This window comes from Octodon degus, unplaced genomic scaffold, assembly GCF_000260255.1.
Source record: "Octodon degus isolate 3935 unplaced genomic scaffold, OctDeg1.0 scaffold00065, whole genome shotgun sequence".
Lineage (NCBI taxonomy): Eukaryota > Metazoa > Chordata > Mammalia > Rodentia > Octodontidae > Octodon > Octodon degus.
Genome location: NW_004524641.1, coordinates 5615296 through 5631139, shown reverse-complemented (window position 1 = coordinate 5631139; position 15844 = coordinate 5615296). Strand labels below are relative to the sequence as shown.

At 45.2% G+C, this 15844-nt stretch overlaps 2 pseudogenes; one reads left to right on the top strand and one right to left on the bottom strand.

The window, feature by feature from the left end:
* The first annotated feature begins 5757 nt into the window (after positions 1-5757).
* Positions 5758-6263, top strand: LOC111817650 (annotated as a pseudogene).
* A 5429-nt stretch (positions 6264-11692) lies between these two features.
* LOC111817639 lies at positions 11693-12285 on the bottom strand (annotated as a pseudogene).
* Between the last annotated feature and the right edge of the window lie 3559 nt (positions 12286-15844).

Sequence of the window (15844 nt, the reverse complement as noted above, 5' to 3'; positions counted from 1 at the left end):
CAGTATAAATCTTAGAACAAAAATTAAGATTAAGCAATATTCAGAAAATTAAATGTTTCAAAGCAATTGAACTAAGAAAAAGGTTTCATGATAGCAAAGAAGTACTAAGAGTAAAACATACGATAAATACTGGAATGGCAAGTAAATGACCAGCACTTCTAACAGTTTGAGGATAGGATATCACACAAAGTTCTAGTGTGTTGTGGACATCCATAATGACCGTGACACTTACTGGTGGCTAGGCATCACTTGAGGAACTGAGCTACAGCTATTTCTTTGAAATCCACCCTGGAGACTCAGGTGGAATCATGACTCATCAAGTGGAAGAGAAGTACGTTTGTAGGGTGTGCTGATGAAAATATTTTGCTGCTGAACACAGAAGAATAACTGAAAGACTACTATTGTATACCTCTTATTCTCTGTTTAATTGTTTGCCCTAGTTGGTGGGTTCTCATTCATGGGGCTATGACTTCTTATTTTCTTTGTAAACTATCAAACTATTTATGCCACACAAGTGACATCATAGTTGCTGCATGACTCATCAAAAACATCTACTCCACCTCTGCCTTTGTTGTTGAAAGTTTTCATCTCAGGCTTCCCTCTTGTTGAAGTTTCCCTTTCAATATTTCCATCATGGCGCAACGTTGACTTCATCAGTACCAGTGTTTGTTTGTTTTTGCCATATACGAGACTAATGTTATATCTTTCTGAAATCCAAAGATTGTACTACAGAATTCTGTGTTTTGAGCTTGCAATATTTCATTTGGAATTGTTGCCTTGCTCCTGTGTACAGTTCCTGTGCTGGCCAACTTGTGCTGTTAGCAAATGTGACATCAGGTGGAAACCTGTAAACCAGTTGTCCAGTGTCACATTCCATTTAGTTTGGGAAATGGGAGCAACAAGTCTGTTGACAACATCATTACTATACAAATAAGAATTTGGTGGTTGAGTTTCAGGATAAATGCCTAAATTGAATGCATAATATCTTTGCATGTACAAGGGCAAAAATTTTTACACTATGTCTGGACCCATCACTTTTCCATTACTTTTACCTTCCTTCAATCACCATAAGAAATGTGTGCTAAGTACAGCAGACCCATGAATCCTTTCAGTTCAGCTAGGGAGGTGTCATGATAAATGCATTTGAATATGGCTACTGGTGCATACAGAACATTTCACTTGCATTTCATAAAGCCTTTGTATTTTTCACAGCATCTTGTAGCATTGTGTCTGTTACAGTTCTAACCTTGAGTGGCAGTGCTGGCATTCTGTCCCATATCTATCACTCTTTCCAATAGCTTCCTTATGTTTTTTTGGACCTGGTTCTAACACTGGATTATTGCATTTGGTTGCATGGCTGTTTTGAAATATTTTGACTAGTCAAATATGTACCCACATTGCTGTTTTCTTTATCATCTGAATCAAGGAGAACTGCATTCCTTGCGTCTGTATCAGTCGATTCTTGCTCCATTTCACTGTCATGATAATTTTGGTTCACAAGGCTAACATCAAAGTCACCTCCTCATCATGACCGCACACCCACACCACTCTTCCATTATGACAGCAGGTATTTTATCACATGGATTATCTGCACTATCCATACATGAGTAATCAGATGATTCACTTTTGACCTCCTCCAAAACTTGCAAATCTGGTTTTTGATGTGCCATTGTACTAAACTGGGCTATTTCTACCAGGAAAAGAAAAAGAAAAAAAATTTTAAAACAAAGCCTGGAGTGGTGTGGGTCTATTGGACCCTCTGTGATGCTTGGGTAAATATACACAAAACCAGTTAGAGCATAAAGCTTGATCCATATCCCATTTGGACACTTTTGCACTTGTGCATAATCCTTGTCATTCATCATACCAAGTGGGTAAACACATAGATTGCTTCCTCTATCCCCCAGGAAAGGGTAACTACAATAAAATACAAATTTACAGTAGAAACTTAAGGGATGGACCTGCTGAACCCAGTCTCATGTTTTAAGGGATAGGAAAGGAGGGGAAGGAGGGAGAGGGAAAGAGAAAGAGAGAGAGAGAGAGAGAGAGAGAGAGAGAGAGAGAGAGAACTATACATCTCAAAAGCTTATTCCTGACTGAGCCCTTGGCTATGTCTAATAGTTGACTAGATCCAGAAGAAGCAGTCTCTCCTGGTCAGAAAGGTTTATAAGATTCCAAGTCAGAATAATAAGAAATACAATGTAAATATGGAAAGACGTATGAATGGTAGATATCCTTGCAAAGTGACTAATAAGGAAGAAAGGATACATTTGAGCCTCGATCTCTGGAATCAAAATGAAGGGGTAGCGATAAATTTCTGGGTGCCATCTGCCCCCCTCCTCTCTTTCCATATGAAGCAATGGAGCCCATGGGTGTAGTGATGCTCATTTTCTGACCCAGCTACTCAGGAATCAGGAGCAAGAGGATCACTTGAGACCAGGAGTTTGGGGCCAGGCTGGGAACTTAACAAGAACAAGCCTCAAAGAGAAACTGAAGCCCAGAGGGAATGGACTGCTCATTTCAAAAGGTTTTAGCAGACACAGAATGTATTGAAATGGCATGTGTAAATTAAGAATCCAGAGGAAATGGCAAATGGAGCCAGGTGCACTTCAGGATTTGGTGACCCCAGCTTGCAGGTTCTGAGTGGGGTCCACTGGGAGCCACTCCTCTCCTCATGTGACTCAGCACCTCAGCTTACCTTATCCTCTTAGAGATCCCTGTGTAAAGGCCGTGTGTCCATCCCAGGACCCAGCCCGTGCCAGGAGGAACTGTGTATGCAGGTTGGGTCAGGTCTGATCTCATGCCCACGGGAGCTCAGGGGAGTACCTGCCGCACTCCAAACGCACACGGGGGTGGGATAAAGGAAGTCCCTGAGAATGTTGGTGATGCTGTTTCCACAAGAAATGACATGTTTTTCCTGGCAACATGAAAAGAGTAAAGAAAGTAGATGAGCAAAAAATAGCTGAACTGGCTGCCCCTCACCCTGACATCTTACAGCAGAACCATGGCAAGGCCCTGAAACTCCATTTATCCAATCAGTCAGGCAAGCTACATTTGTGCCATGATCTCTAAAATAAGGTGCTTGCTTCCCAGGGTGACTGTCTTAGTCACTTTCTTATCATTGAGAACCAAGGTCCTATACCCACAGTTTAAAGGAGGCGGGGTTGGGGCCAAGGAGATGGCTCAGTGGAATAAGTATTCCCTGGCATGCACAAGAGCCTGAGTTCAATCCCCAGTTCAAAACAAAACAAAACAAACACAAGGAGGCGGGGTTTATTTTGGTTTATAGTTTCAGGAGCTTCAGTGTACAGATGCCAGGCTCTCACACACAAGTGACATGGTGGAAGAGCCAGCTGTGGAGGAAAGCTGCCAGGAAACAGAGAAGGCAGGAGCCTGTGAAGGAGATGCAGGCATCCCATTCACCCCCCACTGACCACCCTTTCAAACCAGACCCCAGCTCCTAGAGCACCCCACAATCCAATCGCCTCCCCACAAACTTCCTATGAGCAATGAAAGTTTTGCTCAAAATAATGCTTTGGGGTAAAGGAAGAAAATATTGTCATTTCCCTCAATAGTTTCTTTTAAAATCTAAAACATAATAGGGCCGACCAGATAGCTTAGCAGACCAAAGCACCTGCTTAGGCAGAGCGCAGTGGCCTGGGTTCGATCCCTGGCATGCTGCGCCAGCCCCACCCCTCGGTGCCCTGAGAGGTGACTGAGACTGGGTGTGGTGGTGTACACCTATAATCCCAGCACTTGGGAGGCTAAAAACAGGATCACTAGGAGTCCATCTACATAATAAGACCCTGTAGGCCCTGTACTATATACATTAAAAAAAAAAAAATCTAAAACATAATGGAAACTTTACGAACATTTACCAGATTGATACAGACATCTCTCCCTCAGGACTGAGTCAGTCCAATCCCTATGCCTAGTGGTACAAAAAAAAAAAAACCCAGGAGCAAGCAGGGGGCAGGCATGACACCGAGGGGTTGAGGTTGGTGTTTTTCCCTCTGGATACTCTGAATATGGTAGTACACATGATCTTTACAGACTGAATTCAGTGGGGTTGACTCTAAAAATTATCTTCAGTGGGTCTTCAATCCCCAGGATTAGTGGAAAAAGTAAGAAATCAAATAGGATGCACAATCTATTAGCATTTATACAAAATAAAAATACATACAAAATAATAAGTGCTATTCTTCGAACACACTTACAAATACAAGAAGTACATTAAGCTGCTGGAATGATTACCTGTGCCAGGATAAAAACCAACTGGTACAAGGCCACTTGCCGGGCACCATGGTGACCATATGTCATAGCCCAGTGGAAGGAGGAAAGCAACTTCCTGAAATGGGGCTTTAAAAATGGCAACTTAGGGCTGGAGAAATAGCTCAGTGGTCTAAGCGCCTGCTTGACAAGCACAAGGACCTGGGTTCGATCCCTGGTACAGCATGCCATGCTGGCCCCAGAAATCTGGGCGTAGTGACGTACATTTATAATCCCAGCCCTGGGGAGACTGAGACAGGAGGATCATGATGAGTCTGATCTGCATAGCAAGACTCTGCATCAAATAAATAAACTATGTTTTAAATGACAATTTATACACTAACGTACTAAAAATATTAAGATATGGGCTCAAAAATGAAACTGGAATCTTTAAGATTAGTACAGTTATTAAAATCTGCCATTTGAGAAGATTTATTATCTGTGTTAAAGTACTTACAGATGTTACTAAGCCTAAAGATTTTATAAACTTAACAGGCTTCGTTCTGCTTTTTCAAGAAGGCCAGGATTCTAAACTTGTACCTGTGAGGACAATTGGCTGTCACCAGTATGCTATCTATTCAATAACTGAGAAAAGAGCTCCTCTGTCCCTTGAATGCACAGTGGTATTTCAACAATGAGAGGGGAAAATAATGTCTTTTGAAAATAATGTCTACTATAGGGAGGGTATTTTTGAAAATAGGTGTTTAGAAATATTTCCATTGTCTTGTGATCTTGTTTTTTTTTTTAAAAAAAGTTTACTATCTATAAAAGCTCTTATATCTACATACTTTAAAAACTCAGAAGAAATTTACATCTGTGAGAATATCTTCCAAATAGATAAAGAAAATGTGACAGATAGACATATCGATATAGATATAGATTATTCAACCATAAAAATGAATGAAGTTATGTCATTTGCAGGAAACTGTACGGTAGTAGAGATCATTATTTTAAGAAAAATAAAGGCTGGCCAGATAGCTCAGCAGATAAAGCACCTGCTTAGACAGAGCACAGTGGTGGGTTCTATCCCCGGCCTGCCGTGCCAGCCCTGCCCCTGGGGTGCGCTGAGACTGAGATTGAGACTGGGCGTGGTGGCACATGCCTATAATCCCAGCACTTGGGAGGCTGAAAACAGGAGAATCACTATGAGTCTGATCTATGCAGTGAGACCCTGTACTAAATACAATTTTTAAAAAAGTGAAGTATCATGTGTTTTCCTCTAATATGTGGAATCTAAAAAGAAATTGAAAAAATGACATAAAAGTAGAAGGGAAACTAGTATCAAGCTAAAGATAGGGGGTCAGGGGTGAAGGAAGGAGGATAGCAGTGGTACTAGACATGATCCTTCTTCCTGCCACTCTCAAGTACTGAGATTACAGGCCTGTGCTACAGTGCCTGGCTAACAAAGCTTATCTTTTAAAAATTAAAACTTAGACTCCGCGTTCGCCACTGAACAAATCGGACTTCACTTCCTCGTGCACCTCGCCTCGCTTGCTTGCGACCATGTCTGACAAACCCGATATGGCTGAGATCGAGAAATTCGATAAGTCGAAATTGAAGAAGACAGAAACGCAAGAGAAAGATCCTCTGCCTTGGAAAGAAACAATTGAACAAGAGAAGCAAGCCGGCGAATCCTAACGAGGCGTGTGTCGCCGATATGCACTGTACATTCCACAAGCATTGCCTTCTTATTTTACTTCTTTTAGCTGTTTAACTTTGTAAGATGCAAAGAGGTTGGATCAAGTTTAAATGACTGTGCTGCCCCTTTCACATCTGAACTACTGACAACGAAGGCCTCGCCTGCCTCCCCCAGCGGCCTGTGTGGCTGGCAGGGAAGGAGAAGAGCTTGCATGTTGGTGGAGGAAGAAGCTGGGTGAGAGGATGGTGAAATCTAGAGTGAAATTCAAGCTGGTCCAAGGTGTCCTGCAGGCTGTAAAAAGCAGTTTAATCAGAGTGCCATTTTTTTTTTGTTCAAATGATTTTAATTATTGGAATGCACAATTTTTTTAATATGCAAATAAAAAGTTTTAAAACGTGAAAAAAAATTAAAACTTAATCAACCATAGCCCTCTTAGAAATAATATTTTTGTTTTATTCTTTAAACAAGAGGTAACATTTTTGTACATTTAAAAGTGTTATCTTCCACTAATTAGTTCTAATGTGAATTTCTCCATATGTTTAACAAAGATTATATGGTAATACATGATTACAGTTTGTAAGTCAATCAGTACTGCATTGGTCTGATTGCTTTCCTGTTGCTGAGGCAAAATACATAATTTAAAGGAAATGGTTTTGTTTAGTTCCTGGCTGCAGAAGTTTCAGTCCATGGCCTTCTGGCTCTGACGCAAAACAAGTTACAGAATCCCAGGGTACTGCAGCACAGAGTAAACATTCAATTCCCAAAGGGAGGAATTGGGGAATACAAAAGAACTGGACCAAAGACAGGTAAGGCAAGCATGAATCCTCCTAGTTCAATGCCTGGTAGCCAGGGATAAAGTGCATGACGTAAGCTCCATAAGGCTGGCAGCCCCACCCATGGGCTGTTTTGCTTGTAGATCCCATGGCCCCCTCTTGGGCTGGCTCTACTCACTGCCCATGTCTTCCCTCAGCATGTTCTCCAGCATCTTCGTGGGGTCTCCCTGAAGCTTCATTTTCATCCCCACAACTTCCCACACCTCCACTCAGGGCCTCTTTGACTGGCTTCCCAAACGTTGGTTTATAAAATGGATGGAAACCGTCATGGTCCCACAATTCTTGCATTCTGCATACCTGAAAAACCAGAATTATGTGGATGATGCCCGGGTCTGCTGCAAGCTCAAACAGACAATAGCCACAGCAGCCTCTGAATGCTTGGGTGGCTAAGGACAGTGAAAAGAATCCCAGGGAATTCATCTCTCTGTCACAGACCCAGGCACTTTCTTTTTAAATGAAAGATTTCCATTTGGCACACTCGTGTCTGCCATTGTTGAGGGAGGTCTTCCTGATTCCTGAGATGCCCTCAAGATATCTTTCTTCGTCGCCAGGTCTAAGTACTTTTCAGAGGCATGAAACTCTTCAGCAAGAATAGCTTCTTTGGCTCCACCATTACAATACTTCTTTCTGGTCAAAATTTATGTTTTAAATTATTTCTGCTCTGCTTTTTGCTCTCAAATCTCACCATAAATTTGACTAAAACCAGTGCACATGCTTCCTTGAAATTCCTCCATGAGATGAGTTAGTCTGAGACCTTTCATCTCAGCCTTCTGCAGAACCTTAGGACATGGACATATTGTAGCATGTTATTAACAAATATGTAATATGCATGTCTCCCAGTCCAATGCCCAAGAGAGGTCTTGTTTCTAACTGAAACTTCACGAACTTGACCTGTGCTGTCTACATTCCTGCCTACACTCTGGCCGTCAGAGCTTTGACCAGATTCACCCATCAAGCTCTGCTTCTCCAAACAGTTTCAAATTCTTCCCACAAGCCACTTCAACCAACCGCTTCTGAATCACATGCTGAGGTAAATTCCCTACTTCCGTGGGACCAACTGTCTGTATTGGTCACTTCTCTGATTCCTGGGACAAATACCTAACGTACATCTTAAAGGAGAAAATAATTTATTTTGTTCATGGTTTCGTTCAGCCTAAGCTCAGCTGGCACCAAACCAGAAACATCACTGTAGAAGAGCATGGTGGGACAGAGCTGCTCACTTTATAGTGGCCAAGAATCAGAGCACAGGGGAAGAGCTCTCCAGGAGACACAGCAGCCAAGGCTTGGCCCCAGTGACTCACCTCCTCCATCTGGCCTCCACCGCCTAACAGCGCATTCAGCTATTACCACCAATGGCTTTATCCACCAACGAGCACGGTATCCTCATAGGTCCTCCCCTCCCTGGGGTCTCCTAATCCTGTCAAATTGATGGTTAAGATTACCTGGCATAAATCAACCTATGAAAATACATCCTTAAAAAGTTTTATCGATACTAAGCATATTCAAGATGTGTGGCGCCCCCTGTACTAATGCTCCCCTATGGAGAAAGGAGATTTTGGAGGGCTTGGTGATGAGCTCCTTGGAAGGTGGTGCTGGAGGATGCAGCTCTGTGGCCGTGTCAGCACCAGTCAGGTGGCATCTAGTGGGGGAGTCTTGCAGAACAGCAGTCATGATTTGGAGCTGAGGGATTTGGCTTGTGTGAACAGGGCAACTGGGCCATTCTGTGATCTGACCAGATGACAAGCAGGCCAGGGGAACACCTGTGGAGCCCTAGTTCGCTCAGGTCCTCTGACAGGAAGAGAAGAGCAGACTGGCTTAAAGGAGCTGCTAATAAATGAGGTGAGAAATAGTGGGCTGTAAAATGGGTAGGTGTTGTCAGCAAGGTCCTTCCAGCAGTGCAGTGAGAACTGTCACACTTGCGTTCCCTGGCTTTGTATTAAGGATCACCAGAGTGACAACCCCAGGGATGGAACTGGGAGAAAGCATTCAGGAGCTGGTGAGCAAGGAGGCGGAGCCCTGGGTTCCTCTGACGGTGCCTTGCCACACATAGTGGTGTTACTGTGCCTTTGAGTGTCTCCCACCCTAGCATTCTGAGCACCAAGATCCTGCACAGATGAAGGTGAGCTGCTCTAGGAAGGACACTGAAGGTGGAGAGTGGTAGCTCAGAGTCCTCACATTTGGCCTTCCAACATGGCTCCTGTGACGTGGCAAGCCCAAGATCCTTAATAGGGGTTTTGGAGCCTTGCTTGACATCACTTTTGTTTTCATAAAGTCTTGTTTTTGGCCACTCCCTCTTTTCATCTTATGACCCAAAGGATAGAACAGTGAAGGTGTCTTCTCACACTCTGCGCCTGCTGACCCCCCTGCTCAGGGTGCCTTCCTGCTGGAGGCTTCTAGTCCAGGAATTCACCTGTGACTCCATCTCTGATAAGTACTCCCAGTTCTCCTCGAGGGCTTGATCTGCCCACCTCTGCCCAGTGCCTCTTGCCACTGGAATTCTTTCTGAATCTCTTTGTCAGTAGGCTGTGAATTCCCCAAGGGTAAGATTCTGGGTGATTTCCAAGTCCTGCATCCTGGGGCACAGCATATGGCTTAGGAGAAGTTATTGTTGAGGCATTTCTGTTCAGTAGACAAACTTACTTTGCTGGAAAGCAAGTTTGAAGAATAGGAAGAAGAACATGTAATAAACAAGGGACGTACACAGTGCTGGAGAGGGTGGGGACAGAGAGGAGCTGAGAATTAAGGGACTTGGGACAAGAAACCAATAAGCTTGGTGTCTTTTGGTGGAGAGTCACAGAGAGTCCAAATCAGGTCTTGGACTTGTCATAGTAGAATGCACTGCTGCAGACTGCGCTAGTGAGTAGTAATGAGACAATGCCACACACAAACACAGACAGACAGACAGACAGACAGACAGACAGACAGTTACACACACACACACACACACACACACACACACACACACACACACACACACACTGCTGTGGTGCAGGACCTGCCAGGAGCCTAGCTGCAAGTCTCAGGGCCCCAACCAGCACAGTGGGCTTTGGAAAAGGGATCTGCTTTTCTAGCAAAGTTAGTTCCTGGGGAGATGATGGATTGGTTGAGGACTCTGCCAGCTATGGCTGGGACTACCAGCTCTGGAAGAAAGCTCTTACTGGAACTGTTCGGCCATGGGTAGGGAGGGGCCGTGGAACAGATTTTATATGATGAAAACCAGATGGATTTGAGGCACTACTTTAAAATATGGGACAATCTCTCCACCGTGATTTTCTCCATGTAGAAAATGAGCTAGTGAAACACTCACTCCCTGCTTCACAGGCACATGGCAAATGGACCAGAGCTGACTCTGGCCGGTTTTGTGACCTTGAGAAAATTATTTATGTCTCCAAGCTCGAGCTTTTTTGTGCATATAAAGGGGGCAATAATCACATCCCCCCTCACTGACCCATGGTGCAGACCATCCGTATAAAGTCCTTTATACACGGTCTGGGAGTCAGCGCTTAAAGGACATTTGCTAAAGTCATTTCTGTGACTACATGGAGCCATTTGGGAAGGCTTAATTGAAAACAAAAAAGGCAGCCAAACTTACCAAAAGGCAACATGGCACAAATCCTGCTACTCCAAGGCATTGGCCTCACGTAGAGGTTTCAGAAATGGGGGCTTGGGCCAGACCCCACCCCACTGAGTGTGAACCTGCAGCTAACAGGATTCCTGAGGTGATCGTGTATCCAAGGGAAAGCAAGACACCCAGCCCCTATGTCATGGTGACCCCAAGGAATAACAATACATTGGTCTGGGGGTGTAGCCTAGCAATAGAACAATTCCCTAGCCCCACAACAGAAATGTAGGCAATACTTAAAAACTCTGACATAGTGGACATCACACACACACACACACACACACACACACACACACACACGCACACATACAGAGCAAATGCATGAGCCAATGCACCTGTAAAATAAACATATTTTTTTCCAATTCCACAATGCCACAAGCCATGCAGGGGCCAACTTTAATACATAGGCTGACCTGTTTGGGACAAGGAAGAGCCTCCCCTCTGTTCCTGATTGCCCGGGAGGTGCCTGGGGCTCTCTTGGCCTGCTGCTCTCATGCTGCTCACAGGCCAGCAAGACACCAGTGAGATTATCCAACAATAAAACAAATATCATGCATGAAGAGTCGCTTCTGGGCTCTTTGCCTCCTGCCCTGGCTGTTGTCAGCTCAGGAGCTAGTGGACAGGGGGTGTGGCACTCTCCGGGGGACACGGTGGGGTCAGCTTTGCTAGAGCTGGATCTTGCCATGTCCTTCAGATGTCCTTTCTCAGCAGGGCCAAGCCACAGTGCACAGGCCCCCAGTGACAGGGTGTGGTCAGGACTCCTGTGGTCTTCAATCCAGCAGGGATGGCTCTGGCCCATCTCCAAAACAACACCTTCCTAAACAGCAAAAGCTTGAATCTGGGTGTCTAGGCAGACATGCTGGGAGGGTCAGCAAGTGCTAGTTCCCAGGAGTTCTGGCTCTAACCTACAGGGAAACTGATGCCAGGCAAGGCAGGGACAGTTTAACTGAAGACCATCGCCAGATAATGGGAGAACAAATAAATGAAAAAGAAGCACAGGGATCCCAGGGCCAGGTGGCACCTTCCCTTTCAGAGAACACAGACCACTGGAGGCTGGGGCAGCAGCGAACAGCACCAAGAGCAGCAGGTCCAGGCCACAGCCACTGTGAAACCAGGGCCTCCAAGAGCTGGGCTGGGCTAAGAGTTGCATGTTGCCTTTTAATCCAGAAACGAGAGGAGGGCAGCCACACCAGCTCATTCAGACCCAACAGTGAAGGAACTGTTCCTGAGTGGTCTCGATGCTCGAGCACTGTGTGAGCTGTAGCTCCGCCCACAGCAGTCCACACTGGCCATCACGCTCAGACTCTCTGTGGGCCCATCTCTGGGGAGTCCCTCAAATCCTGCTGTTGGCCGAGTTAGGAGGCTGCTACCAGGTCTGCCTGCCTGGGCCTGACTGTGGCAGGGGCTTTTTCTGGATGTGTCTCAGGAAGGGGCTCTGCAGAAACCTCTGGGAGCTCTATTTGTTCCTGAGTGATTGCATTCAGCTCCTCTAGGATGGCATCTTCATCTTCCTGCACGAAGCTTCCAGCTAGCAGCCCATCTATTTGCCTCTGGTACTCCACAGCCTCCTGTGACTCAGCTAGGATCCTCTCCACCTCCTCAATGGACACCACCTCATGCATCTTGTTTAGACATTCATTCCCGACCTGCAGTCCCTCCATCACCTTCGTCTCAATGTGAGTGAACTCAATGCTCTGAGCTCCTGGTACAGCTCTTCTTGAGCAGCAGCCTGGCCCATTCCTTCCTGCTGTCCCACAGCAGCTGCCTTGCCTGTGCCCGCTCATGCTCCAGCTGCTGTGTGACCCTCTTCTGGTACTGCCTCAGCTTTGCCTCAGCTTGCCCTGCTGCTGCTTCAGTTGCAGGATGGCCTTGTCTTGCTCCGTGACCTGGCTCTGCTTCTTACGGACGAACAGGTTGCCCATGGCAGACCTGCCACCAGCAGCCCCAAAATAAATATTTTGATTTAGCCTTTGCACAATGTACACCTGTATCAAAATAGTATCCAGGAGGTATATTATAAATGTATACAATTTCTACATGTCAACTAAAACTTAAGTTTAAATATGTGCTGACAAACACATATAGCTATAGCTCCCACTTGCTAAGTGTGTCACTTTGGGCAAGTTGTTTACCATGCCATGCTCATTTTGTCACCTCTACAGCCTCCCCTCAGAGAGTGGTGGGCGGTCATGGTTAAACGCCTGAATGATGCCAAGCACCTTAGCTGAGGAGCGCTGTTTGGCACTCACGTCTGTGCTCTTAGGCCCAGTCATGGGGCCCTGTGGCCACAGCTGAGTGCCCAGAGCAGGATGTGGCTGTGGAACCTAACAGCTCTGAGCCTTGACTTCCCTTCTCTTAAAATCGGATCAGTGCTACACCCAGCTCTTGGGCTGCTGAGGGAAGAGTGTGGCAGAGGGGCCAGGCCAAGCCAGTGCTGGGTGCTCTGGCTTTGTCAACGGTGTGTATTCACCGGAGGCTACACGGTGGGTCAGGAGTATGTCCCTGCTTCCCAGCACTGCATGCTCCTTGCTGCTTAAGCAACAGGTACGGGGACTTCATAGGGGTAGACCTAGGGTACTAGAGAGAACAGGACCTGTGAAACTGTGCCACTAGGCTTGGAAGAAAGACAACTATGCCATTCCTGTCTTATGGTTGCCATTTTCAGTTTCTTCTAGTGATACCACAAGAGCAGGTCCATGTAAGCATGACCCCGGGTAGGTTCTGTGTGTAAAGCCGCTCAAAATCTCTTTATTTCAGCAAAATTGGGAGGGGAGATCCTATTGTTTGTAGAAAACTCCTGCACGTGGACAGTAGGTACAGTTTTTATTCCAAGCCCAGAAGACTGTTTCCAGTCAGGGAGGATGAGCCACTGTAAAAGTGGGGGTACCAGCTCCACCACCTCCCTCTTGAAGAAGGACCTTAGAGCCAGGCGTGGGGACCACACCTGTAATCTCAGCACTTGGGAGGCTGATGCAATTCAAGGCTAGCTCATCCTGAATAATGAGTTCAAGACCAGCCTGAATGACAGAATGAGACTGTCTCAAAGACAACAAACAAATGAACAGAAGAAAAAAACACTAAACAAAAAAGGGGGCCCTTGGAGCTGAGTAGACCTGCACGTGAATGTTGTTCCTGCTGATGCCTTCTTACCTTCCTGTGTAACACCGGGCTAATGATTTCTTTCTCCTAAACCCCAATACCCTTGTTTGCAACAGGAAGATAAAGGAAACTTCCCTGTATGTGGTCCTGGGAATTAAAACAGAACCAGCTTTTGAAATATGTAAGTGGGATACTCGAGAGAGTGAACAGTGGCACTATGAGTGCCAGGGGCACAAGCAGGACCATGACCAGTCCTGAAGACCAGCACACCCAGCCTCCGTAACCTTTAGAACATATGACTGGGTTCAGTGGGCCCATCCCTTGATTTTCTACCGTAAATCTGCACTTTAGGGTAATAGAAGCTGGCTGTGCCTCTCAGAGCCTTTCCCTGGAGGATACAGGAAGCAATCTATGTGTTTATCCGCTTCGTATGATGAATGGCAAGAAGTGCGTATATGTGCAAAAGTGTCCAAATGGGATTTGGACCCAGATTCATGCTCCTTTCGCATATGTATACCCAAGCATCACAGAGGGTCCAATATACCCACACAGTTCCAGGATTTGTGGGGTTTTTGTTGTTGTTATTGTCTGTTTTTTAATTTAGTAGATATTTATTCCTTTACTCAAACCTCTACAGTCAAAAAATGTATGGGCCCTTTGCTCATTTTGATAAAAGTTTAGGTCTCAAAGGTTTTCTCTGTTAACAAATGCTTTCTGACCATCAACTGACCCTCTTGAAGTCCCTAGAGAAAGGAAAATCAGTGCTGGGAAAGTACCACTTACATTTGCAGCTAGATCTTTTTTCTTTTTATATTTGGTACAGGGTTTCACTACACAGCTTGGACTCAGTAGTGATCCTCCTGTTTTGAGCCTCCCCAGTGCTGGGATTAGTGCGTCACCACGCCATCTTGGTGGCCAGCCTGTGCTTGCCTAAGTAGGTGCTTAGACAGTTATCTCACTGCCCAACCCTTTATTTTTTAAGTCAGCAAACCCAGAATTTGGTACAACAGTCTGAACCGGGATGAGAACATGAAAAGATTAAAAACCATGAACTTGCAGTGACATCAGCTGACCTCAGGGCCAATACTTTCCCCCTATGTAGCTATAAGGTTCAAAGTATTCTCAGGTATTTACTGAATGGTCACTTTACGAGTTTCCCACACTAGCATTTATTACATTTACAAACATTAAATTTACCCTATATTCATTCAATATCCATGAACTCTAAAACACAGTCTAAACATCACTGCTGACTACTGTGCATCAAGTACAATTTCATGGAGTCAGACCAGGAGTTTGGACACTTTCAGAAGAATCAGTTATGCAAATGGGAATTCGGAATTTGAAAGAAGCTCTAACCTGTTCTATGTATAATCCTAACACAAGGTTATCTGATTTTAAGTTTGTATTTGCTAAACTTCAAAAAGCCCAGCCACTTCAAACCAGCAGAGTATTGCAGTACCCCAATAAAGCTGTAGGTTTCATTACATGGACCACACAGATTTACAGGGCTAGTTTTAGCATTTCTCTTTTAAAGATTTTATTTTACACCTATTATACTACATAGCATGTTTCAAACACTGACATATAACCCCCTAGTAAGATAAAGCCAAGACAAAAAAGCTTATCTTACTAGAAACAAAGATACACCATTACTTATAGTCTTCAAACATTATCGCACTTTTAACTTCCATTTGACAAAACATTCATAAATCAGTAGACTACTTAACAAATAACACCTTTAAGCATATGAACTGTCCTGAATTGTTTGTTGGGTTATGAATTTTACAAACATCACTAACGTTATTAGCGGTAACGGTGGAGCTGGAGAGTATTGCGCCTTGTCCAAGCTGCACGGCGAGAACCACCACTAGTGTGGTGGCACTTGGTGGCCCTTTCTTGCGGCCTGCAGATGTCTGCCCACACATCTCCCTGTGCTCATGGACTGGTTTGGTGATCCAATGGGTGTCAGGATTTCTTCTAATGCTTTGTGAAATGGAGCAATAAGGATAACCTCAAAGAATTTGTATGTGGAATCTTCACCAACCCAGTAGGAATTTAGAACTCTCAGAGCCCCACGGTGGCATCTAGCTCACTCCCAGCAACAGACTGAAGGCTTCATGCAAACTTCAGCTGGTTAACATCATGATGGACAGGCTTGCCGTAAGTTGCTCTCTTAGGAACTGGACGTTTGCGGCCACCGCGGCGCACACGAATCCTGTATATGTCATACTCTTGCTTGGCCTTGCATCCAAGCCTGCGAGCTTTGTCCGGCTGGCTGAGTGGGGCAAGGAGCCGTGTGGAGTGCTGAGAGCTGGCGGTGCTGCCAGCAGCGGACCTGCAGCAGAAAGCGCCATCACGTTGGACTGCTACTTCCTCCAC